Raw genomic sequence first — 27222 nt, forward strand, 5'->3', positions numbered from 1 at the left:
CATAGGAGGCCGAAACGATCGTCTGGGGTTGTCATGTTCCTTGTTCAGAGGAGAATTGCCTGGTATTTCGGGGCTGGACTGACCTTACTTGGCGGGATCAGACTGATATACTTCAGGAAAGTTTTCTTCTGTGAAAAGCACACTGGTCTAAAAGAGGCTGCTTCCAGGTGGTAAATCGCCATAGAACAAGCCACTGAGCTGTTGTTCGTTCCTGGTAGAGCGCTTCTCTCTTTGTATGCAAATTATTATGACCCTGGGGAAGTCTCCCTATGGGTGATGGGGGAAACCAGACGTGGACTCCTTGCCCAGTGTGCTTAGAGGAATGTGGCTGCACCTCACTGACGAGGCCCATAGGAGGCCGAAACGATCGTCTGGGGTTGTCATGTTCCTTGTTCAGAGGAGAATTGCCTGGTATTTCGGGGCTGGACTGACCTTACTTGGCGGGATCAGACTGATATACTTCAGGAAAGTTTTCTTCTGTGAAAAGCACACTGGTCTAAAAGAGGCTGCTTCCAGGTGGTAAATCGCCATAGAACAAGCCACTGAGCTGTTGTTCGTTCCTGGTAGAGCGCTTCTCTCTTTGTATGCAAATTATTATGACCCTGGGGAAGTCTCCCTATGGGTGATGGGGGAAACCAGACGTGGACTCCTTGCCCAGTGTGCTTAGAGGAATGTGGCTGCACCTCACTGACGAGGCCCATAGGAGGCCGAAACGATCGTCTGGGGTTGTCATGTTCCTTGTTCAGAGGAGAATTGCCTGGTATTTCGGGGCTGGACTGACCTTACTTGGCGGGATCAGACTGATATACTTCAGGAAAGTTTTCTTCTGTGAAAAGCACACTGGTCTAAAAGAGGCTGCTTCCAGGTGGTAAATCGCCATAGAACAAGCCACTGAGCTGTTGTTCGTTCCTGGTAGAGCGCTTCTCTCTTTGTATGCAAATTATTATGACCCTGGGGAAGTCTCCCTATGGGTGATGGGGGAAACCAGACGTGGACTCCTTGCCCAGTGTGCTTAGAGGAATGTGGCTGCACCTCACTGACGAGGCCCATAGGAGGCCGAAACGATCGTCTGGGGTTGTCATGTTCCTTGTTCAGAGGAGAATTGCCTGGTATTTCGGGGCTGGACTGACCTTACTTGGCGGGATCAGACTGATATACTTCAGGAAAGTTTTCTTCTGTGAAAAGCACACTGGTCTAAAAGAGGCTGCTTCCAGGTGGTAAATCGCCATAGAACAAGCCACTGAGCTGATGTTCGTTCCTGGTAGAGCGCTTCTCTCTTTGTATGCAAATTATTATGACCCTGGGGAAGTCTCCCTATGGGTGATGGGGGAAACCAGACGTGGACTCCTTGCCCAGTGTGCTTAGAGGAATGTGGCTGCACCTCACTGACGAGGCCCATAGGAGGCCGAAACGATCGTCTGGGGTTGTCATGTTCCTTGTTCAGAGGAGAATTGCCTGGTATTTCGGGGCTGGACTGACCTTACTTGGCGGGATCAGACTGATATACTTCAGGAAAGTTTTCTTCTGTGAAAAGCACACTGGTCTAAAAGAGGCTGCTTCCAGGTGGTAAATCGCCATAGAACAAGCCACTGAGCTGTTGTTCGTTCCTGGTAGAGCGCTTCTCTCTTTGTATGCAAATTATTATGACCCTGGGGAAGTCTCCCTATGGGTGATGGGGGAAACCAGACGTGGACTCCTTGCCCAGTGTGCTTAGAGGAATGTGGCTGCACCTCACTGACGAGGCCCATAGGAGGCCGAAACGATCGTCTGGGGTTGTCATGTTCCTTGTTCAGAGGAGAATTGCCTGGTATTTCGGGGCTGGACTGACCTTACTTGGCGGGATCAGACTGATATACTTCAGGAAAGTTTTCTTCTGTGAAAAGCACACTGGTCTAAAAGAGGCTGCTTCCAGGTGGTAAATCGCCATAGAACAAGCCACTGAGCTGTTGTTCGTTCCTGGTAGAGCGCTTCTCTCTTTGTATGCAAATTATTATGACCCTGGGGAAGTCTCCCTATGGGTGATGGGGGAAACCAGACGTGGACTCCTTGCCCAGTGTGCTTAGAGGAATGTGGCTGCACCTCACTGACGAGGCCCATAGGAGGCCGAAACGATCGTCTGGGGTTGTCATGTTCCTTGTTCAGAGGAGAATTGCCTGGTATTTCGGGGCTGGACTGACCTTACTTGGCGGGATCAGACTGATATACTTCAGGAAAGTTTTCTTCTGTGAAAAGCACACTGGTCTAAAAGAGGCTGCTTCCAGGTGGTAAATCGCCATAGAACAAGCCACTGAGCTGTTGTTCGTTCCTGGTAGAGCGCTTCTCTCTTTGTATGCAAATTATTATGACCCTGGGGAAGTCTCCCTATGGGTGATGGGGGAAACCAGACGTGGACTCCTTGCCCAGTGTGCTTAGAGGAATGTGGCTGCACCTCACTGACGAGGCCCATAGGAGGCCGAAACGATCGTCTGGGGTTGTCATGTTCCTTGTTCAGAGGAGAATTGCCTGGTATTTCGGGGCTGGACTGACCTTACTTGGCGGGATCAGACTGATATACTTCAGGAAAGTTTTCTTCTGTGAAAAGCACACTGGTCTAAAAGAGGCTGCTTCCAGGTGGTAAATCGCCATAGAACAAGCCACTGAGCTGTTGTTCGTTCCTGGTAGAGCGCTTCTCTCTTTGTATGCATATAAATTTGAATAGTTGGGGGCAAAGCGAGTTCCCATCGCTTTGCCCCCAACTTGCAAATAATACTCCTTTTCAAAAATAAAATAATTATTTCGTAATATAAACGCAACAGATTGTAAGAGAATTTTTTTTCTGTAGAAGGGGGAGATTGTTGTATTTATCAAAACTGTATTTTATGCTCTCTATACCAGTATCATGAGGGATACAGGTATAGAGTCAAGTAACATCTAGAGTTAACCAGATATAATCTGGTTGCCATTTGATAGAGTCCATAATTTATATTATATGTGGGGTATCCCTAATATATGATGACCATTGGTTTAAAATAATGGTCAACGAATTGGGAGAGGTTACATGTCAATGAATTGATACCTGAAATCATGGGGCACCCAGGGGGTTGTTGTTGATTTTTATGGACATTAGGTTGGTAGAAAAAATTGCCACCCTACATTTGTCCACAAGTAATTAATTTTTATGATAGTTCCTACTTCCAAGCTTTCTTCTAAAAAATTCTTAAGATCCTTTATAAATTGGTTAGTTGGATCCTTTTTCAATTAAGTATAGGTCATTCAAAATCCTATACGCTTCTGCTGTATAGTCCTCCCTATCCTGAATAACTATACTCCTCCCCTTATCTGCTTCCCTAATTACAACTGTGGTATTTTGTTTTAATGTATTCAATGCTTTTTTCTCAAACTCATTCAAATTAGTGTTGTTTTTCATTTTGTCATTGTTCTTATTACACAGATCTATTAGTTCCTTTTCCACCAGTTTATAAAAAACTGGTATATAATTCCCCTGGGAATGTAAAGGATAAAAAATGGATCTGTGTTTAAAGACATGTCCCTTTTTATAGTTCTCCTTACGTCACTTGTGATCCACACGCTGTTCCAGTGTTCCGCATTACTTGCAGTTGTTGACAGCGTTTTTTCGGATACCTCTATTAGCTCTTGTTTGGAGTGTTCGAATTCAGCTAAAAGCTATCACCCCCAGTCCAAGGATCAGAATTTGGCCATCTATGTTCCCGAAAGACATTTTGATAAGACGGAATCCTTCCACTAAAAAGAACTGTTTGTGACATCCTGCCTTTCTGCTGTGGACTTAGTGGGGACACTTACATATCCGATCGCCCTTCCTTACCTCATATGATTGAGGTCTCATTGTGAGTAGCGATTACCCTAGGGGAAGGTGTATTTTATGTATTTGTATTGTGTTTTATTAAAATTGATCTGCACTATGAGAAGTGTTTCTGTGCGCTTTTATTTTTAGATTCCTGCATATATATATATATATATATATATATATATATATATATATATATATATATATATATATACAGTATATATATATATAGAAGTTTAATATTTACAGTTATATTAAATATTATTATTGAATTATTACTTAAATATGTTTTATGAATATAATTATGAATACATTTTATCAGATAGTGTGTATATATAAGTGTAAGGGTTTATTTTAATGAATTTATGTTGTGTTTAGTGCATTAAATTTGATTGTGCTTGAGCAAACGCTTTTAATTTAAATTTTTAATAGACGTGCAAATTAATGTCAGTACGATATTGCTATATTGTGTGCACAATAATTGTAAAGCCCCACATTTTTTTTTTTTAATAATATGACTGATATGACCAATTCATCTTATTCAAGACCAGTAAAACATTGTAAGCAAGCTTTCTCTACCCAGAATGTTTAACTGTTCCTGTTGGAACTTTTTGTCTCACAGCCTTTTTTTCATCCCTTGAGCTACTAGAGGGCATTGCCAATTTTGGTTTGCATTGTTTGTAAACAGTTTTCTGCTGTGCAGGATTCTTGTTAAAACACCTTCTCCATTAGGTCTGTGCTCTGGCATCAAGTCCTCTCTTTGTTGGTAAACTTGTGCCTTCTCTATTCTGGATATTACTTGGTTTGACCTTTGCTTTGCTTCTAACCTTGTTGCCTGCTGCTTGCCCAGACCTCATACTGTCTTCTTACCTCCACTATGCCATATGATTCTTTGCTTTTTATTGCCCATGTTCTAGTTATCACAAGATCCTGTATATTACTGTACTCCAGAGTAAGATTTTTGGCCTGTGAAAGACAGAGTGAGTTAGCCTCTAAGGGCTTGCATGAGCAAATTTGCAGCTCAGGAGTTAAGAAGCAGCAGTCGTTAGACAGCTGTTTCTTAACCCACTTAGCCACCTTTTATGTGGCGTATCTTAATCCCCCCGGACTTTCGAGATTGACAGCCCCTGCTTGCATGTGTTTGGCCGTAGTGTGCTGATGTGTGCAATGATAAATGCGGGAACGTGATGCCTGGTGGACAGGGGCAAAGATGTATGCCCCTGTCCACCGGACTATGATAAATATGGCCCTAAGAGTTGAACTAATAAGAAAGACTGTGAAAGATTCAATCATGGCTTTAACTTAAACAGACTTAGCTTCAATTTAAGCCTTTTAGTAAGATCTAATTAATTAATTTATCCTAAAGATTAAGCCACTTAAACATTGCATTGAATCACAAAATGGCTTTTCAGACAAAAAAAGAACCGAACAGACCTCAGCCAATAGATTATGATCAACCCCAGAATCAGAAAAATAGTGTATAACTTAGAAATACAGTATTGCATGTCCATTGAGAGGAAAAACAAATTAATTAGTTTATTTAGTACAGATATCAAATGTAATGGATTCAGGGATTACAAAAATATTTACTATTCATAAAGTACAAGTCCAAAAAATGTTATTTTTAAATAACATCAAAACTGAGTACATTTTTATAAGGTGCAATGGACACCGGGGTTTTAAAACTGCATTCGTATGCCTTTCCTTGCTTTTTAGATTATTTAGATTATTTATTATAAAGTGTGTCGTTTTATTTAACTGCTCCTGTGTACGGACACTTTTCTTTTTTTAAGGTTTTAAGGAAAATGCTAATCACAGATTCCCAGTTATATTGTTCTAGAACTATAATCAACCTTGCAGAGAAATTTTTATTTTAATGATTTGTTCACTCTGTGTTCAAACACCTCCTTTTTATTCACTGTCTCATAAAATACAACATAGTTTCTACAAATACTACAAATTTTGCAGGCTACTGAAGTGGTACTCATCACACAGAATTGTAATAGGCTGCCCTGGAGTTCTATACTGGTAAAATCTGTAGTAAAACAAGGTTTTAAAGGCAGCTTAATATAATGTGTTAGAGCAGCAGTTCAAGATTAAAGATTTGTATTTGTTAATTAAACAAGTGAAATAGAGGAGAATGCCAGTGTAAGAGGAAAAGGCAACTATGGCAAGGGATGGATAAAACAGGGAGCGCCAAGGGATGTAACAAGACAGTGACATAGAGGTTGAGAAAAAGAACAATGGCTATAAAAAGGAGAACAATAAGCATAAACAAAAGATACTGCCATTGAAGGATGACTTGAGCAAGAAGAAAGAAAAAGGTAGGAAGTTATGATAATACAGAATTACATCATGTGTTCTAGATTAATGGTGCATGCATAGTTTAGCCTTGTGTAGTGATTTCACAATGACTGCAGGTGTTGCTTCACATGTTTTATAAATTTGTCCTCACTAACTACTCAGGCCAGGGAATAGTCAGCACACCTATGTCCATTTCTGCGTTTGACCCCATGCTGCTTTTGACTTTTCCTCCAATCACAGCTCTTCTCTTACCAGTTTGCTCTGTGTATGTCCCTGCTTGATCTCAAATTATATTGGGGAATGGCTGACTGATGATTAACCCACTGTGGTAATTGACTCCAACTGTGAGTGTAATCTCATATGTTGATGTCTGAATACCTGTGTATGTCCCTGCTTGATTATTTGATTGTGCTTATTGGAAATCACTATATATTAACCTCTTTCAGTCTAATATGTATGACATGGCTTGTTTACTGGAATGTGGTCATGGAAAGCTGCAACAAGTAACTTTTACTTCCTCAATATCAGTATATAACCCAGCTTCAATTCTGGATTAGGTTCCAGAACAATATTTTACATTACCTCTTGTTATTTGATTTTATGTCCCAGATTTAGCATCTAATTAGTCTCTTGCTTCATTTGCATCATTATACTTTTGCTGCTAGTATGCAATCTATATATGGTTTGCGTGCCATTGTTTTCTGCATCTAATAATACAAATAATGTTTATCCTACAGTTAAAGGGACATTATACACTCTTTTTCTTTGCATAAATGTTTAGTAGATGATCTATTTATATAGCCCATAAAGTTTTTTGTTTTTTTTTTAATAATTTTTTATTGAGGTTTTATGATACATACAAGAGAAAAAACAACATACATCGCCTCATATTGCCAACGGTAAACATGTCAGTATATATAGTACGAAAACAATTGCAGAACAGTGTACATATATAGGAGAGCGAGGCTAACCAAACCTCTATTTTATAATTTTTTGATCTGAATTTGACAGACTAATTAGTAGGTCACTCATGGACCCATTTAGATATGATAAATGAATAGATATAATAGTCTGGAGGATAGCCGCTTTTGGGCTTAATGATAGTTGGGGGGAAGTAGGGAACAAATCAGCGGGTAAGCACCGCTCGGAGCATGGAAGAAAGGGGAAGAAAAAGGGGGGGGGAGGGGGGGCGGAGGTATCATAAATAAAAGTTCCTATGTCACTAGTTCAGAAACAAAGTGCCAATGTCATTATAAGCAATCATGCCAGGATATGTTATAGTAGGAGATATGAAAACATATAAATATATTTTGTAATAAGGAACCGCTCTGGGTACTTTATATTACCAATTGAACTGTAGTTTATAGAACATACTGTGTGATAAAACAAGCGGTTCGAAACATAAAGATGTAAGACTATAGGTTAGTTAGCTAATCTAGCCTCTGTAGGTAGCTTACCTAGATATACTTTACATATCTTGCAATGGTAATACATATATATAAGCCTTAATTAACATCGCCCGTGTATGATATAGTAGGTAAGAATGCTTACATAAACATCACATTTTAACATGGAACTACTGTCTATATATACACCAGTAATTAAACAGATCTGTGCACATCAGGTATGTTGGAAGCCAATAGCATAGAGGAGAGACTCATATAGGCAATAAGTGAGAATGCATAGTAATTATTAAACTTATAGGTTCGTGTATATATACAGAGCATCTATTCTGCCATTGAACCAAACATGTGGGACATATAAAACAAGCAAATCACTTGAAAAATGCACGCAGACTGTATCTGTCTTTTACCTCGGACTATACCACCAATATACCCTTGCTTCAGCTAACCTATGAGCTAATGTGATATTTGAAAATATTAGAACCTGTTCAGTAAGGGATGGTCACTCTTAACATTACAACGATAAAACAGAGATCCAGGTTTAGGTCAGAAGTTCATCCCAGCACTAGGCTATGAGACTAAAACATATCAAAAGAGCAGTCTTTGGGTGTATATACTAGGACTTTATACTATGGTAAGGAGTATGCGAGTATATTAAATATAAACAAACCCAGCATAGCACATTTAACTCATCTCATATATCTAATATCTCGAAATACAGTAGTGAAAACACAACCATCTCATGATACAATAAGCTATAAAGAAATCTGAAACAGAGTATTTCAATATATAATAGTTATTTCCTAGTACATTATAAACCATGTGTGCATGATCTGCAAGTTACAAGCAGGGAGAAAACTGCAGAGTGCCCTCTGTCCATGTGCTGGATATAGTCCCAAGTAATTATGCAAGCGTTTCAAGCAATGGGGTCACCATTTATGTGTATGCAGCAGGGGTACACTATGTAAGAGCACTAAAGGTGTATGTCCCATAGTCAAATGGCGGAAGTTTCAAAGCTACAGCAGCACATCTAAGAAAAAGAAGCTATAGATATATCGGGGTTACTGTGTCATACATACTGTTACCACTATATTTATACCATCTTAATATTTATATCATTAAGCAGTAGTCCCAAAATGCATAGAGTAAGTTCAAACATGGGAGGAAAAACTTGTCAGTTAGTCATGGGCCAAAAACAGAAAAAGTCTCAAATCAGCAACAACAATCCACTGATGAAATAAACTATAGATCGGTAAACTATAGATCGGTAAAGTTCTGGGAACAACAGTCCTGCAATGGATTTAATTATCCTCCACTATGCAGCAAGGCAAATTCCTACTAGCCCACACCGCATTTGTCAAGCTTGCTCCGCTGTGTGTGTGCCAGCTTCCTGCTGACAACCGAAATTGTGACCCATAACAGACAAGGTAAGTCATCCACTCTGGTGTAGGACATTATGGCTCTAGGTGGAAAATTTAGAGCTGTTTCGGTAAGGCAAGAGGAGTTGGGTTCCACCTGCATCACTACGATCTTTTTCTTGTGGTAGGGGAAGTGAAGGCTTAGGGCCGCCCGTATATCAAAATAGGCAGCTGGATCTTTCATATGCATTTCCCGGCCTCATGGTTTGGCCATTTCCTCCAGGTCCCGAGCGGAAGATGAGACCATGGGATCAGTACGTTGAGGCGTATTTGGTGGTTGACTATCCACACAGCCCACTAGCAATGTAGGAGCAGACCCGTTCCGGATCTCCGGCTGGCGCGCAGTTTTCCATTCTGTAACAGCGCTGTTCCTACTAATCAGCCGAGGGTTGACACCATTGGGCTCCTGTTGCAGCGGCATAGATAGGGAATCCAGGATCAACAGTATGTCCTCAGTTAGGCTCTGGAAATGCCTCTCTAGGAGTCGATAGGTGCGCTGTTCCCAAGCTTGTAGGGCTTCCATTATGGCTGTACCGATCGAGGATAAAAGTAGTTCAGTAGCTCCACGTGGCGCATCTAAAGTGGATGAATTAATGAAATATCTCTAATATGATATTCCTTTTGTTTCTATGAGTGTGCCTTAACCTGTAATTACATCTTGTTAGGTAGTAGGATAAGTTTAGGATCTTTATATATGAATTAATCTTTGTATTCGTATCTGAGAGCCCAGAGCTTCACAGAAACACGTCTAGCTGCTCTGGAAGCTGGCCCCGCCCCCCTTGTTTTGTTTTTTAAAATTTATAGTTTTGCTTATTTTTAAATAACATTGCTCTGATTTTCAGACTCCTAACCTAGCCCCAAAGTTTTATGAGAATACCGACGTATACCTACTCCAGCTTGCTCCTGTTTGTGTAAAGGGTCTTTTCATATGCAAAATAAGGGGGAGGGGGGAGTGTCTTATTTCCCACTTGCAGTGGGCTTTCCAACTACCTTTTCAACAGAGCTAAACTGAGAGCTTCTAAGTAAGTTTTATACTGGATTTTTATATGAGTATCTGTGCATTTTATTCTTTATAGTAGTGTCTATTACATGCAGTTATATGAAAATTAGTGTATACTGTCCCTTTAAGTCGACCCTCATTCACTACTTCACTAGTGGGTACAATACCATGTTTATGCAAATACATTGTTAAAACATGCATGCAGATAACTAAATAAAAAAAAAAAAACATGCATTCATTCCATGAGAAAGGAAAAAAACAGTCAGTACAACTGAGAAGAACAGATATTGAAAAAAGATGAAAAACGCATAAAGTGAAGGAAGAGATAAGATTTCTTGGTACATGAAGGACATACAATAAGCAAAATTGGCTTAGGGGGGAGAAAACATATGATCATGTATAGGAAGAAGCAATCAGGGAAACTGAGGGCATTACAGACTTATAAATTGAAGAAAAGAGATGCAGATAAGATGTATCCTTTACAAAATATATGTAAAAATCTATTTTTTAAGTAATGAAGAAAAAAAGACATTGATAAGACAGGCAGTTTTCTCCTGTGTTTGCTACAATATTTACTTTTAATAATTACATTTTTCAAATAGATTTCAATCCATCTCAATGAGAGTTGCTTTCTCTTGTCACTGTCACATTATTACACTAACAGGGCCAGATAACAAGTGGCTCATTTAATGTTTATTGCTCTTAAAGCTAACTATGCTCAATTTAAAACAAAAATAGCATGTTTGAATTAGTGCTGGTATTACAAGATGAAAGTAAAAAGTTAGCGCGCGAGCGAAAGACTCAAGCATGTTAGCTTTAGGACTTTGGATATTGCGACCTCGCTTACTCACTCTCCCCATAGACTTCTATCGCTTTCACGCTAACTTAACTATGTGCTAGATCAGCTACGCTAAAGCCGAAGGTGCGTTAGAAGTACTTTAAATTCCTATGCTCTTCACTGTTTATTTTTAAATAGATATCTCTATATATTTTGATAAAAAAATAGATAGATAGATAGATAGATAGATAGATAGATAGATAGATAGATAGATAGATTGTATATACATATATATATAGAAAAATGTATTTAAAATAAAAAAAACATTTTCTTCTAGGTGAAAAACACATTAAAACATTAACTAAATAGTACAATGCATATTTCAAGGTATTTGACGGAGGAGGGTTTAAAAGTGTTTATGTCTATACATGTGTATATATGTATATGTATGTATGTGCACATACATATTTACACATATAAATATCTGTGTATGGACAGGAAGTAAGAAGAATGTGGCATATATCAGAATATAACTCTTTACGCAAATTGCGTAAGTTAATTTGCGTTAAGGCCAAAAAAGTGTGCGGTGCCCCTAAACCTGCAAGACTCGTAATAGCAGCGGAAGTGAAAAAGCAGCGTTAGGAGCCTTAACGCTGCTTTTTTACTCATACCACAAAACTCGTAATCTAGCCGATTGATATAGTATTTGAAGTGTTTATGGATGAAAACTTACAGTAGGCTCTAGTGATCATCAGTCTATATAGTTTAATATTCAGGTAAAGGTATTGTGCAACCATAGTAAAAAACTAAAGTTTTATATTTTAAAAAAAGCTGATTTTACTTACATGGGCAAATACCTAAATTATTCTAGAAAATGGATGGCACAGATTACAGGAGTGCAAGAAGAGTATATTTTAAGAAAGTTATTTTAAATGCAGCTAAACATTGAATAAGGCTTTTTTGTTAGTAAAAGAAAAAGAAAACCAATATGGTGTTCAAGAAAAGTAACACATGCAGTTAAGACAAAAAAGACAGTCTAGAAAAAATTAAAACACAATAGCTCAGGAAACGATAGGGTAAAAATGGAAAACCCAACAAAAAATGACAAAGCAGTTAATCAGAAATGCTAAAACTGATCGGTAAATTTTGAAACAAAACCATCTTTAGATATATTAGTAAAATAAAAACAACTAGAGGAGGGATAGTAAGACTAAAGACTGAGGATGATAAAGTAGGGGAAGGAGATAAACAAATATTAAACTGTCTAAATGATTACTTTTGCTCAGTTTTAACAACAGATTGTAAATATAGTGAAATTCTACTAAGGGGCGTTACTTTAAATGATGATGTGCATAGTACTTTTCTTTTTATAGAGGAAGAGGTTTTAAGGGCTTTATCAAAAATAAAAGTAAATAAGTCTGTGGGCCCAGATAATATTCATCCAAGGGTTCTAAGAGAACTTCGATCCATGATAGCTACTCCATTAGCTGATTTATTTAATCAGTCACTGTTAACAGGAGTTGTTCCAGAAGACCGGAAAATTGCTAATGAAGTCCCTCTTCATAAAAAGGTTAGTAGGGAAGATTCTTCTAGCTATAGGCCAGTCAGTTTGACCTCAATTACAGGGAAATTAATGGAATCTCTTAGAAGACAAAGGACAGCATTGTTTCACTGCTAGAAGATCATGTCAGACTAATTTAATTGATTTCTTTCACCATGTAACTAAATTAACAGACCAGAGAAGAGCAGTAGATGTAACATATCTAGAATTTAGCAAAGCATTTGACACTGTCACATGCAAAAAAATTGTTCATAAAATGTATTGCATTGGAGTTGATGCTAAGATTGCTGTGTGTAGAAAGATTGCTTAAGAATAGAAGGCAGATAATTTTAACTAATAGAGTATATTCAAATGAGGAATCCATTACTAGGGGTGTTCCCCAAGGGTTAGTTTTTGGACCTGTTTTGTTTAACATGTTCATTAGTGATATTGGAAGTGGGCTCCAGGGGAAGGCGTGCTTGTTTGCTAAAGATAAAACAATTTGTAACATAGTTGATCTTCCAGGAGGAGTGGATCAAATTAGCAGTGATATTAAAAAAACTCAAGGACTGGGCAAATAAATGGAATCTAAAATATAATATTAACAAGAGCAAAATTATGAATATAAGATCCAAAAATTGCTGCACCATTTTCTGCTGTAAGAGCTACATAGACAGACAGACGGAAATATAGATGGTTCCAAACTAGGGGGAAGATTTTTTTAATCCACTTATGGATTTTGCACAGAAGAACTTTTCTGAAGTGTGTCAGTCCAGTGTTAATCAAAAGAACAATCTAACCCACAAAGTCAGTCAAATCTCTAAACAAAAAAAAGGGCCTATTTTTGGTCCCAGTCTAGCCCTGTCCTTAAATCAAATGTAATGTTAAGCAATTATTTAAAAACTGTTCTCAGTTTAATGTAAAGACAAAATGCAGAGTGATATCCCCAAATACACTGACCCTTCAGATACTTACTCCTCAGCAAAGACAACACCTTTATTCCAGCTACAAAAGCCAAATGGTGTACAGGAGCAACCCAACAGTAATCAAACAATTAAACACAAACAGCAGTAATCCCCACACACACATCTTTATACCAGTAGTAGAAGCCCCTATCTGAGAATAGGTGTAAGTACAGCTACATTCACATAGCACTAGCAACTCTACTGAATGATGGCAGCATTTTTTATAAAGCCAGCAAATATGTCTGTTATGTATATATTTGTGAGTGTTCCAAATCTTAGTGAAAGAAATCTGTATGTTTTGAAATTATGTATCTTGTGTGGCCTAACAATTAAAAAAAATAAAAATTAAAAGTGTGTTGAAAGTTTTGAAAGTCCCATGGTAAGAAGGACAAATAGTAGTCAAGTTGAACATGATAATTTTACAGATTACAAATACTTGACCCCAGTCCTTTAATTGTAAACCTTTAGTGACATATTAATTTTCATCATTTTAATGTTTACTTTACTGGACTCCAGGGGAGGCAATTTATTAAGATGCGAGCGGACATGATCCGCTGTAGTGGTTCATGTCCGCCCAACATCGCTAAATGCCGACAGAATCTAGTGAAATGCTTGTGCAATGCCGCCCGCTAGCAGGAGGTGTCAGTCATCTCAATCGTATCTGATCGGGATGATTGCTGTCCACTTCCTCAGATGTGGCGGATAAGTTAAGGAGCAGCGGCTCACACGGAAACTGCTGCATTCCCAGCATGTTAAATCACCCCCCAGGCCTTTAATTGTAAACTCTTCATTTTACAAAGACCTTTAATGACGTATTGTTTTCATACTTTTTATGTTCACATTATTGTATTTTGAGAGATGCCACTGAATTAGAATTTTACCAGTGTGGCTCATGTTTTAAGGTTCAGAGAAATTTTTGTAAAAAAATAAATATAGGGGTAAAGGTTATCTTATGATGAAACTTCTAAGTGTGGGAAATTCTAATTTTAAATGTAAGAGCATTTAAAATCAATCCTATCAGTTATAGTATCTGACTAATGCTGCATGATTATTTATATTAGTTTACATTTATTTTTGTTTTTGAAGGGGATTGATATTAGGGTTAAGAGGGATTTGGCTGCATATAGAGTTAACAAGGGGTAAGGGGTTGTTACTGTCCATTCTCATAAATCTAATCAATAACAATTTGGAAGGAAGAGTCCGGCAGTTGCTTTTATATCACACACAGTAAAGTAAATAAAGGAACCACCAATGAAGCGAAATCAGCAGTGAAGCAAATCAAGACAATACCCCCTGACAATCTCACCTTTCTGGGAATGTCTATGACCTAGTTTCCTCAACTATCATTTATTCTGCTAATAAGCACAAGAAGGGAATTGCCAAACAGACCATCCTAAGCAGGAAAATATTAATAAATCACCTTTAATGGTGAATGCTATACTTTAATATAAGAAAAAAATATATATATTTAAATAATAAGCTTGTCAAAAGAAAACTCAAAAAATAGAAAAAAAAGAAATATATATATATATATATATATATATATATATATATATATATATATCATAATACTAAGACCATTTGTTAAAAGTCATCTTTAACATGGAATGGCAGCTAATCAGAAGTTACAAAAAAAAAATGTCCTGAACCTGAATTATAAGATCTGAAAAAATTCTAATAATTAACTTTATGGGCTCAATGTACTAAGCAACATAAACTTAATTTGAACCTTTGCGGCACAGGCTAGCACATGTAGTTACAAGACTGCTTCTTCTTACACTCTCTGCCACCTCTGAGATGGTGTATTGAAACCCCCCAAAGTACGCTCGCATGAGGTGATTGACAGGTCTTTCTCTCGAAGCAGGCAACATTATTCACTGAAGTGAGTGTATAATAATACATCCAGGTAGTGGACAAGTTGAGAACCTTGTTTGCACAGCCTTATTACATGGGGCCCTATATCTATGAACATATAGCATACTTAAAGGGACATTCACTCATTGGGGCTGCCATGTTAAAAATCTAGCTTTCATTGCATTCCAGTGTTGATGCATTTAAAGATTCATCTTCACATTGAAACCTAGGTTACAAAAAGGTGGCACCCATAATTGGTTGGGGTAGATGAAATGTATTTAGTGTTTAAAGTCCCTTTAAACCAGGTCCAAAGAAGTAATTTTCCAGCCTCCAGTAAAATTTAAAAGACCTTTATTATTCTCTTGCAGGGTCCATCATACCCTGCAAGAGAATAATAAAGGTCTTTTAAATTTTACTGGAGGCTGGAAAATTACTTCTTTGGATTTGACATTGGGGTTTGGCTAACCCTTTCCTGTGCCCCAGACAGAAAAAAGGTGCTGTCTTTCACTACTACCTTTAAACCAGGTGTCAGCAACCTTGGCACCTCAGATGTTTTGGAACCACATTTCCCATGATACTCAGCCAGCCTAAAAAGTGTCTGAGCATCATGAGAATTGTAGCCCCAAAACATCTGGGGTGCCAAGGTTGCTGACCCCTGCTTTAAACTATACACATATGCATACACATTATATGGATCAGTGCAATTAAACAATTTTAGATTATTCAAAGAGTTGAAAAAGAATTGGCTCATGCAAAGTATTTAAAAATAACATTTTAAATGTTGATAAAGCTAAAGTTTGTTCTCTCTGCTAGTCAAACTATAATTACTATAGAAAAAAAAACAACAAATGCCAGATAGATACAAGCTATTCATTTGCAAAATGTTAAACTTGATTATATCAACCAAAATGTCAGTTATGTCCAAGAAACAGTTGTTAGATAAAATGTAAAATCAATGAGTTCTCAATTAAATAGTTATCATTTATTATATCTTCTTTATATCTTTTATTGCCATAGAAACAACATTTGATATCAAATTGTCTTGATTTTGTTTTATTGATGATTAAATTAAATACTTATGGCATATGGCCAAAGTAGTTAAGTTTTTAATTATTATGCCTCTTACCACTATTTTCTTAAAACAAAATGTCATGTAAAACAGAAGCTAAAAAACATAATTTATGTAAGAACTTACCTGATAAATTCATTTCTTTCATATTAGCAAGAGTCCATGAGCTAGTGACGTATGGGATATACATTCCTACCAGGAGGGGCAAAGTTTCCCAAACCTTAAAATGCCTATAAATACACCCCTCACCACACCCACAATTCAGTTTAACGAATAGCCAAGAAGTGGGGTGATAAAAAAGTGCGAAAAGCATATAAAATAAGGAATTGGAATAATTGTGCTTTATACAAAAAAATCATAACCACCACAAAAAGGGTGGGCCTCATGGACTCTTGCTAATATGAAAGAAATGAATTTATCAGGTAAGTTCTTACATAAATTATGTTTTCTTTCATGTAATTAGCAAGAGTCCATGAGCTAGTGACGTATGGGATAATGATTACCCAAGATGTGGATCTTTCCACACAAGAGTCACTAGAGAGGGAGGGATAAAATAAAGACAGCCAATTCCTGCTGAAAATAATCCACACCCAAAATAAAGTTTAATAAAAAACATAAGCAGAAGATTCAGACTGAAACCGCTGCCTGAAGTACTTTTCTACCAAAAACTGCTTCAGAAGAAGAAAATACATCAAAATGGTAGAATTTAGTAAAAATATGCAAAGAGGACCAAGTTGCAGCTTTGCAAATCTGATCAACCGAAGCTTCATTCCTAAACGCCCAGGAAGTAGAAACTGACCTGGTAGAATGAGCTGTAATCCTCTGAGGCGGAGTTTTACCCGACTCAACATAGGCAAGATGAATTAAAGATTTCAACCAAGATGCCAAAGAAATGGCAGAAGCTTTCTGGCCTTTTCTAGAACAGGAAAAGATAACAAATAGACTAGAAGTCTTTCGGAAAGACTTAGTAGCTTCAACATAATATTTCAAAGCTCTAACAACATCCAAAGAATGCAATGATTTCTCCTTAGAATTCTTAGGATTAGGACATAATGAAGGAACCACAATTTCTCTACTAATGTTGTTGGAATTCACAACTTTAGGTAAAAATTCAAAAGAAGTTCGCAAAACCGCCTTATCCTGATGAAAAATCAGAAAAGGAGACTCACAAGAAAGAGCAGATAATTCAGAAACTCTTCTGGCAGAAGAGATGGCCAAAAGGAACAAAACTTTCCAAGAAAGTAATTTAATGACCAAAGAATGCATAGGTTCAAAGGGAGGAGCTTGAAGAGCTCCCAGAACCAAATTCAAACTCCAAGGAGGAGAAATTGACTTAATGACAGGTTTTATACGAACCAAAGCTTGTATAAAACAATAAATATCAGGAAGAATAGCAATCTTTCTGTGAAAAAGAACAGAAAGAGCAGAGATTTGTCCTTTCAAGGAACTTGCAGACAAACCCTTATCTAAACCATCCTGAAGAAACTGTAAAATTCTCGATATTCTAAAAGAATGCCAAGAAAAATGATGAGAAAGACACCAAAAATATAAGTCTTCCAGACTCTATAATATATCTCTAGATACAGATTTACGAGCCTGTAACATAGTATTAATCACAGAGTCAGAGAAACCTCTTTGACCAAGAATCAAGCGTTCAATCGCCATACCTTTAAATTAAGGATCTCAGAAGGAAAAAAGGACCTTGTGACAGAAGGTCTGGTCTAACGGAAGAGTCCACGGTTGGCAAGAGGCCATCCGGACAAGATCCGCATACCAAACCTGTAAGGCCATGCCGGAGCTACCAGCAGAACAAACGAGCATTCCTTCAGAATCTTGGAGATTACTCTTGGAAGAAGAACTAGAGGCTGAAAGATATAGGCAGGATGATACTTCCAAGGAAGTGATAATGCATCCACTGCCTCCGCCTAAGGATCCCGGGATCTGGACAGATCTCTGGGAAGTTTCTTGTTTAGATGAGACGCCATCAGATCTATTTCTGGAAGTTCCCACATTTGAACAACCTGAAGAAATACCTCTGGGTGAAGAGACCATTCGCCCGGATGCAACGTTTGGCGACTGAGATAATCCGCTTCCCAATTGTCTACACCTGGGATATGAACCGCAGAGATTAGACAGGAGCTGGAGTCCGCCCAAACCAAAAATTTCGAGATACTTCTTTCATAGCCAGAGGACTGTGAGTCGCTCCTTGATGATTGATGTATGCCACAGTTGTGACATTGTCTGTCTGAAAACAAATGAACGATTCTCTCTACAGAAGAGGCCAAAACTGAAGAGCTCTGAAAATTGCATGGAGTTCCAAAATATTTATCGGTAATCTCACCTCCTGAGATTCCCAAACTCCTTGTGCCGACAGAGATCCCCACACAGCTCCCCAACCTGTGAGACTTGTATCTGTTGAAATTACAGTCCAGGTCAGAAGCACAAAAGAAGCCCCCTGAATTAAACAATGGTGATCTGTCCACCACGTTAGAGAGTGTCGAACAAACGGTTTTTAAAGATATAAATTGAGATATCTTTGTGTAATCCTTGCACCATTGATTCAGCATACAGAGCTGAAGAGGTCGCATGTGAAAAACGAGCAAAGGGGATTGCGTCCAATGCAGCAGTCATAAGACCTAGAATTTCCATGCATAAGGTTACCGAAGGGAATGATTGTGACTGAAGGTTTCGACAAGCTGAAAACAATTTTAGACGTCTCTTGTCTGTTAAAGACAGAGTCATGGACACTGAATCTATCTGGAAACCCAGAAAGGTTACCCTTGACTGAGGAATCAATGAACTTTTTGGTAAATTGATCCTCCAACCATGATCTTGAAGAAACAACACAAGTCGAATCGCATGAGATTCTTCGAATGAGAAGACTGAGCAAATACCAAGATAATCGTCCAAATAAGAAAATACCAAAACCCTGTTCTCTGAATACAGAAAGAAGGGCACCGAGAAAAAAATTCTTGGAACTGAGGCTAGGCCAAACGGTAGAGCCACAAAACTGGTAATGCTTGTCTAAAAAGAGAATCTCAGACACTAAAAGTGATCTGAATGAATCGGAATATGCAGATACACATCCTGCAAATCTATTGTAGACATAAAATGCCCTTGCTAAACAAAAGGCAGAATAGTCCTACAGTAACCATCTTGAATATTGGTATACATTACGATTCAATATTGATAGATCCGGAACTGGTCTGAAGGAATTGACCTTCTTTGGTACAATGAAGAGAAAAAATAAAAACCCTAGCCCCTGTTCCAGAACTGGAACTGGCATAATTACTCCAGCCAACTCTAGATCTGAAACACATTTCAGAAATGCTGAGCCTTGCTGTGTTAACTGGGACACGGGAAAGAAAAAAATCTCTTAGCAGGAGGCCTTAACTGAAGCCAATTCTGTACCTTTTCTGAAACAATGTTCTGAAACCAGAGATTGAGAACGGAATTGATCCAAACTCCTTTGAAGAAAACGTAATCTGCCCCATACCAGCTGAACTGGAAAAAGGGCCGCACCTTCATGGGTACTTAGGAGCTGACTATAGGTTTTTATAAGGCTTGGATATATTCCAAACTGGAAATAGTTTCCAAACTGATACCGCTCCTGAGGATGAAGGATCAGGCTTTTGTTCCTTATGATGAGAAAAAGAACGAAAAAATGATTATTACCCTGGAAAGAAAGGGAAAAACAAAGTTAACTTAGAAGACATATCAGCATTCCAAGTTAAATCCATAAAGCTTTTCTAGCTAAAATAGCTAGAGACATATACCTGACATCAACTCAAATGATATCAAAAGATGGTATCACCAATAAAATTATTAGCATGTTATAGAATAAAAATAATGCTATAAAATTATGATCTGTTACTTGTTGCGCTAAAACTTCTAACCAAAAAGATGAAGCTGCAGCAACATCCGGTAAAAATATAGCAGGTCTAAGAAGATTACCTAAACATAAGTAAACTTTTCTTAGAAAGGATTCAATTTTCTTATCTAAAGGATCCTTAAATTTAGTACTATCTGCCGTAAGAATAGTAGTACATTTTAGCAGGAATAGAGACAGCCCCAAACCTTAGGGATTTTGTCCCAAAAAACTCTAATCTGTCAGATGGCACAGAATATAATTGCTTAAACGTTTAGAAGGAGTAAAAGAATTACCCAAATTATTCCATTCCCTGGAAATTACTTCAGAAAAAGCATCAGGGAGATTAAACACTTCTGGAATAAATACAGGAGATTTAAAAACCCTATTTAAACGTTTAGAATTAGTATCAAGAGGACCAGAATCCTCTATATCTAAAGCAATTAATACTTCTTTAAATAAAGAACGAATAAATTCCATCTTGAACAAATACAAAGATTTAACAGCATCAATCTCTGAGACAGAAACTTCTGAACCAGAAGAACCATTATCAGTATCAGAACGATGATGTTCATTTAAAAATTCATCTGAAAAAAAGAGAAGTTTTTAAAAGACTTTTATGTAAACTAGAAGGAGAAATAACAGACATAGCCTTCTAAATGGATTTAAAAATAAAATCTCTTATGTTTATCAGGAACACTCTGAAAATTAAATGTTGACGGAACAGCAACAGGTAATATAACAGTACTAAAGGAAATTTTATCTGCATTAATAAGTTTGTCATGACATGCAATACAAACAACAGCTGGAGAAACAGATACCAAAAATTTATAGCAGATACACTTAGCTTGGTAGCTCCAGCCCCGGGCAGTGATTTTCCTGAAGTAACTTCTGACTCAGTTGCAACGTGGAACATCTTGCAATATGTAATAGAAAAAACAACATATAAAGCAAATTGATCAAAATCCTTAAATGACAGTTTCAGGAATGGGAAAAAAATGCCAGTGAACAAGCTTCTAGCAACCAGAAGCAATAAATAATGAGACTTAAATAATGTGGAGACAAAAGCTACGCCCATATTTTTTAGCGCCAAACAAGACGCCCACATTATTTGGCGCCAAAATGCTTTTGGCGCCAAAAATGACGCCGCATCCGGAACGCCGACATTTTTGGCGCAAAATAACGTCAAAAAATGACGCAACTTCCGGTTACACGTATGACGCCGGAAACGGAAAAGAATTTTTGCGCCAAAAAGTCCGCGCCAAGAATGACGCAATAAAATGAAGCATTTTCAGCCCCCGCGAGCCTAACAGCCCACAGGGAAAAAAGAGTCAAATTTTTGAGGTAAGAAAAAATGATTAATTCAAATGCATTATCCCAAATATGAAACTGACTGTCTGAAAAATAAGGAAAGTTGAACATTCTGAGTCAAGGCAAATAAATGTTTGAATACATATATTTAGAACTTTATAAACAAAGTGCCCAACCATAGCTTAGAGTGTCACAGAAAATAAGATTTACTTACCCCAGGACACTCATCTACATGTTTGTAGAAAGCCAAACCAGTACTGAAACGAGAATCAGCAGAGGTAATGGTATATATAAGAGTATATCGTCGATCTGAAAAGGGAGGTAAGAGATGAATCTCTACGACCGATAACAGAGAACCTATGAAATAGACCCCGTAGAAGGAGATCACTGCATTCAAATAGGCAATACTCTCCTCACATCCCTCTGACATTCACTGCACGCTGAGAGGAAAACCGGGCTCCAACTTGCTGCGGAGCGCATATCAACCTAGAATCTAGCACAAACTTACTTCACCACCTCCATCGGAGGCAAAGTTTGTAAAACTGAATTGTGGGTGTGGTGAGGGGTGTATTTATAGGCATTTTAAGGTTTGGGAAACTTTGCCCCTCCTGGTAGGAATGTATATCCCATACGTCACTAGCTCATGGACTCTTGCTAATTACATGAAAGAAATAACAATTATTATGGGCTACGATATTCATCTCACACTTTCTATATATGTGCTTATGTTAAATAATTTTATTTTATTTCCATGGATAAGAACATTTTTCTTACAAAAAAAATCACCACTATTATTAAAACAAATTTTTCTTTTTTTTATTCAATAGTTTGTGCAAAGTATTTTATCATATTATTTAAGAGGATTAACATGTAACATGTTAGCATATATTTCTGGGAAAAACGTCTAAAGTTGGTTTCCAACTAAGGAGACTGTCAGACAATCTTTGTAGCTGCTGCGCTCAGTTTTCTTGTGCAACATCTGCTAATAAATATACAAATTTAAAAAAAGAAGTTAAAAAAGCAGCACTCATATGTCTGTCTATCTATCTATCTATCTATCTATCTATCTATCTATCTATCTATCTATCTATCTATCTACACATACAAATACATTTTATGTTCCATAATTCCTTTTACTTACATGATTCAGGGACTGCCATGGGGTATAATGTGGCCTTGGAATAAGACAATAGTGTGTTCGACAGGAGCAATGGGTGTTTTTGAGTTGACATCAGTTATATACACTTATATACAGCAGTTGTTATATTGACAACTTATTAATTGTATGGTGTGGTAACCGTGCATATCTCATTGAATAACTGAATTTTCTGCCCGTCACAATTAGATTTGAATACAATATGGAGGAATAGGAGATTGACTTTCTGGAAGTAAAATTGCAAACTGGGGATCACGTTGTCCATGAAGAATTATCTCCTACATGCCACAAGCTCGCACCCTCCTTCCTTAGTGAAGAACATCCTTAAAGGACAATTCCAAAGGTGGGATATCAAACTGAACAAGATGGTGTCTAGGTTTATTTTTTGGGTGCAAAATAAAAAATGTATAGTACAATAAAATGACAAACGTCCTATCACAAAAAATGCTCCATTAATGACCCAATAGGATAGAATGACTTGTGTAACCCCCCACAAAAAATAAAAAGCTGTACATTTTATATGAGAGCCTTGTTTACTTTAACAAGGAAGCATAATATTCTGCTTGTTAATTCTCCACGGGGTAGCTACCATAATAGTGAGCAGGTTCTACAACCAACAAGTACATGAGTGAATGTTTATGAGACGTGTGAGCCAATAGTTTTTGATGTTGCTGTAAGCTTCATATGCTATAGTCTATATATACTTAAGTGCATTTTAAACTGTTCTATGAATACATGTTTTATGACACTATTTTGTCATATGATGTTCAGATCTGCTATGTAAATTAACTTGTTTAGGATACTGATAATGTTATTGATCTGTATATTAGTATTGGAAATCGATATCAGATATGTTTTAATAACTTAGGGGTTGGGCACATTCTTACGTAGGTAATGATTTCTGAACTTTAGCTGGTATTGTGTTTGATTTTATGCATGTTACCTATTAGCACCATTACACACTTTTAAAAGGGATCAGTCAACCTACAGTGCTTTCAACGTAATAGCCAACAATAATCTCTAAACTCTTGAAATCACCATATCACCAGATTGTGTGTTGTTTTCTGGAGATACTTTGCAAATTAGATTTCTTAATGTCAGAAGTATTTTAGGATTATTATCCCTTGAAAAACAAAAAGACCTTTGAACAGAGCCATTATTGATATAGAAATTATTTTTTTATTATTATAACAGTGCTTTTTCAACTTCAACTGATTGTATAGGTGTGTTTTTTTTTTTTAAATCTATTTTGTGATGTTACTTTCAAAATTTTTCCAAAATGGCTGAGGGTAATTTCATTGTGCTTTGCCCATGTGTAAAACCAGTGTTACCTTTGAAAATGTTTTTGGGTACAGGATAATTAGTTGAAAAGGTGTTGGTTTTGCTTTATGAAGCTGTTATAGCTGTGGAATTTGGTAAATGAAAATGGCCTTTTAAATGTATCATTGATAATTGAGAAATAGGATTGGGATGAAGAAAACAGGACTGACACATGTTATGAATAGAGACATTTTTCAGCAAAACAAAAGTGTATAAACAATGAAAATGGCGGATTGTGATCTTGTCAATATTAAAAAAATGGCTCATCAGTAGCCAATAACATGGCAATAATTATGAACTAATCCATAGCTCTTTAATTGGGTGCTGTGCAGGGATAGCTATTCAGTTGCTATGGCAACCCTACATGCTTGGGTACTTGCTAAATTCACGGCTGATGCTTAAAGTAGCTGGTGACAATAGAGCCAATACCTGGCAGCATTGCGTGTTCCAGTGATAATATTAATGATCAGCAGTTGCAGACACATCAGTCAATTCCGTTTTAATATGGGTGGGCTTTTAATATTGTTAGCTCAAGCATTGCAATATCAACTTTACATGCTAGATTGCTTATTAAGGTTTCTACTTACTTTCCCTTCTCAGCAGAAAGTGATACCCTGTATATGTACAATTTGTTAACACCACAAAGACTCTGTATTAGAGCCATTTGTCAATTTAATTATCATGTGGGCATGTTGTTCTTGTTTGTTAACTGAAGTACATAGGTTGATATAGCAACCAGGCCTGCAAGATTGATTAGTTATGCTTCTACCTGCTCCTTCTTCCCAAGGTGCGCTGTTGTGCATTATAATAAACCAACTGCATTCCAGCTTGAACAGCTGGCACTATTTTGCACTACGTTTGTCAAAATTTTGTTTGAATTTATGCAAATGTCTGTTTCTTAACATTGATTGTTTGGACATTCTGAACGATGGGTTTATGGCTTTCTGCTTCACTGTTGTTTGGGTTTGTCTGCAAAAGGAGCCTATGACCTCAGAAACATCACTATCATTTTTTGACAACTGAGTGCTTTCATTTTTCCTTATGGTTTGTTTTCAAAAACCCTGGCAACGTGTGAAAAAATTTGGTGAGAGTGTGAATCTTTATTACATATATGTATATATATATATATTATTATTATCGGTTATTTGTAGAGTGCCAACAGATTCCGCAGCGCTACAGTCCCATACTATATATATATATATATATATATATATATATATATATAGTTTTGGAAGAAAATGCTACATCACTCCAATTTTTTCTTTTGTGATTTTTATTCCAAGCAGACACACATAGGCAACGTTTCAGGCTGTGCCCTTTCTCAAGCCAATTATACACTGGTAAATAAGACTGAACTTCCAGGATCTTTTATTATTAAAATATTGCATAATTTTTATTATTATTTATTTTTATTATTAAAATAAGTGCATAATTATTGTTTTTTAGGCACCGAGGTAGTTGAACTTTACATGGATGGTTTTATACCAATTTTTTATCTTTTGTTAGCATGTTTGATAAGATGATCTGCTTGATTTAAATCTGGACCATTGGCCTGTAGTCCAGTATTGCTGATGCATTTACTATCTTATTATGGCAGCAGATTAAGCAATTTTTGGGAGTAATGCAACCAGTCCTGTTTAACCTTGTCATGCACATCAAAACAGTTAATTAAGTTAGAAGAAAATTTTTGAGTGAACCTTAACATCTATACCTTCAGACAAGAATAAAAAATCAACTTTACATTGTTAGCACCAAGATTAGGGTAGGGAAATACCTATAACCACAAGTCATTTTTTGGCTGGAGAGTTTGATATAAACTTTGTCAGCTAAAACCAAGTTTTTCTCGCTGACTCTCGCAGAGGCTGCCCTGGTGCAATGCTCAAAAAAGGGGCAGTGGCGAGATGGCTCCTGTTAAAAGTAATGGAGCTTGCTGGATAGGGACACTTCGCTCCTTAGAGCGAAGTTATCAGGGAGCACTTTTAAAATTAAATCCTGCAGCCAATATAAATCACATTACACTTCTTTCTGCTTATAGCATCTTACATTCGCCTATATTTTCGTATACATGTGTTTTTCTATTAGGGTATTAAGTAATCATAGTGTTTTGTGAAAAGCTTGGCATCTTTTAGTAGGGGAGAAAAACTGTGAGATCTGCAGTACAAACATATTTATAGAATTACACTAGGATTAGAGAGACATTTTCATATATGCCCATGGAACGCCCATGTTCAGCCCATTTTACAAAAAAATAACAATTACACTTTGCATTTTGTATTTATAATTACATATTTCTGTGTGCTTTTTGCACATCCAGTGTACTACAATTACAATTTATGCTGTGCATATGTAATATGATTTATTCCTGTGTAAATTACATACAAATTTTACGTTTTTGTTAAAATATGATTTTTGGTAAAGAATTTTTTTACAATTTTTGATGCACCTTAATACAATTTTCCCTGCTTATTTTTGTGTGAATGGTTCAATTATTAGTTTAGTATGATGTTTAAAATACAAATTTTATTGTGCACATTTCATATGAAAATGCATTATACGTCCCTTAGCGAGACACCATGTTTTCAGGGAAAAAAAAAGTCTTTAGATCATTCCACCAGCAAAATAGAAGGACTGGCGAGCATTCTTTAATAATCTCACCAGCCCAGAGAGCTTTCAATCATAGAGTCCTGAGTATTTTGTCTCTGTGTAACTGTCATGATGGGTTGAGTAGGGGTCTTTTAGCGAGAGATTATTTAAGGCCATACATTAGGGTTTTCTTAGTGGGTTGTTAAAAGGGTACCATATGTTTGTGATCTGTAAGGTGGGATCATTGAAATGTAGTAATTTAGTTTATTTTTGTTGACTGCATAGCTTAAAGGGGTAAAATGGCTGTTGTGGCTTTGGTGGAGGTTCTGCATGCTTGTAGAGGCAGGGGTAATTTGCATTGTTTGTGGACCATTCTCAAGAAAAATGGATAGTGTGTGCCCAGGGTGCATTTAATTCTACTGTAAGTGCTTTATATCAATAAATATATGTAAGTGAACAATAAGCTTTAATAGTTATGATTCAATTTAAAAACAATAGCTTTGACTGTACAACTTATAGTTCTTACTATTTTTCCAAAGAGCTTAAACTAAATTTATAAAGTTATTTAAACTGTGGAAGAAAAAAGATTACTTTCCATCAAGAATACAGTTTGTTTCCAATAAGATCAGATCAGAGGTTGCAATTATTCTGAAATTATTCATTTTTATTTTTTAAATACCAGGTAAACGGATAAACAGATTTGTGAAATTAATGTAAATGTACACCAATTGTTTTAATGTCTATCAAAGGATCTTCAATTCAGCTTACAATTATGCCACTTTGTATTGTTATAGCTTTCTAGTCACTAACATTAGAAATCCATTTTAGGACTATAAACATAAATACTT

Source organism: Bombina bombina, chromosome 1 (assembly GCF_027579735.1).
Source record: "Bombina bombina isolate aBomBom1 chromosome 1, aBomBom1.pri, whole genome shotgun sequence".
NCBI classification, from domain to species: domain Eukaryota; kingdom Metazoa; phylum Chordata; class Amphibia; order Anura; family Bombinatoridae; genus Bombina; species Bombina bombina.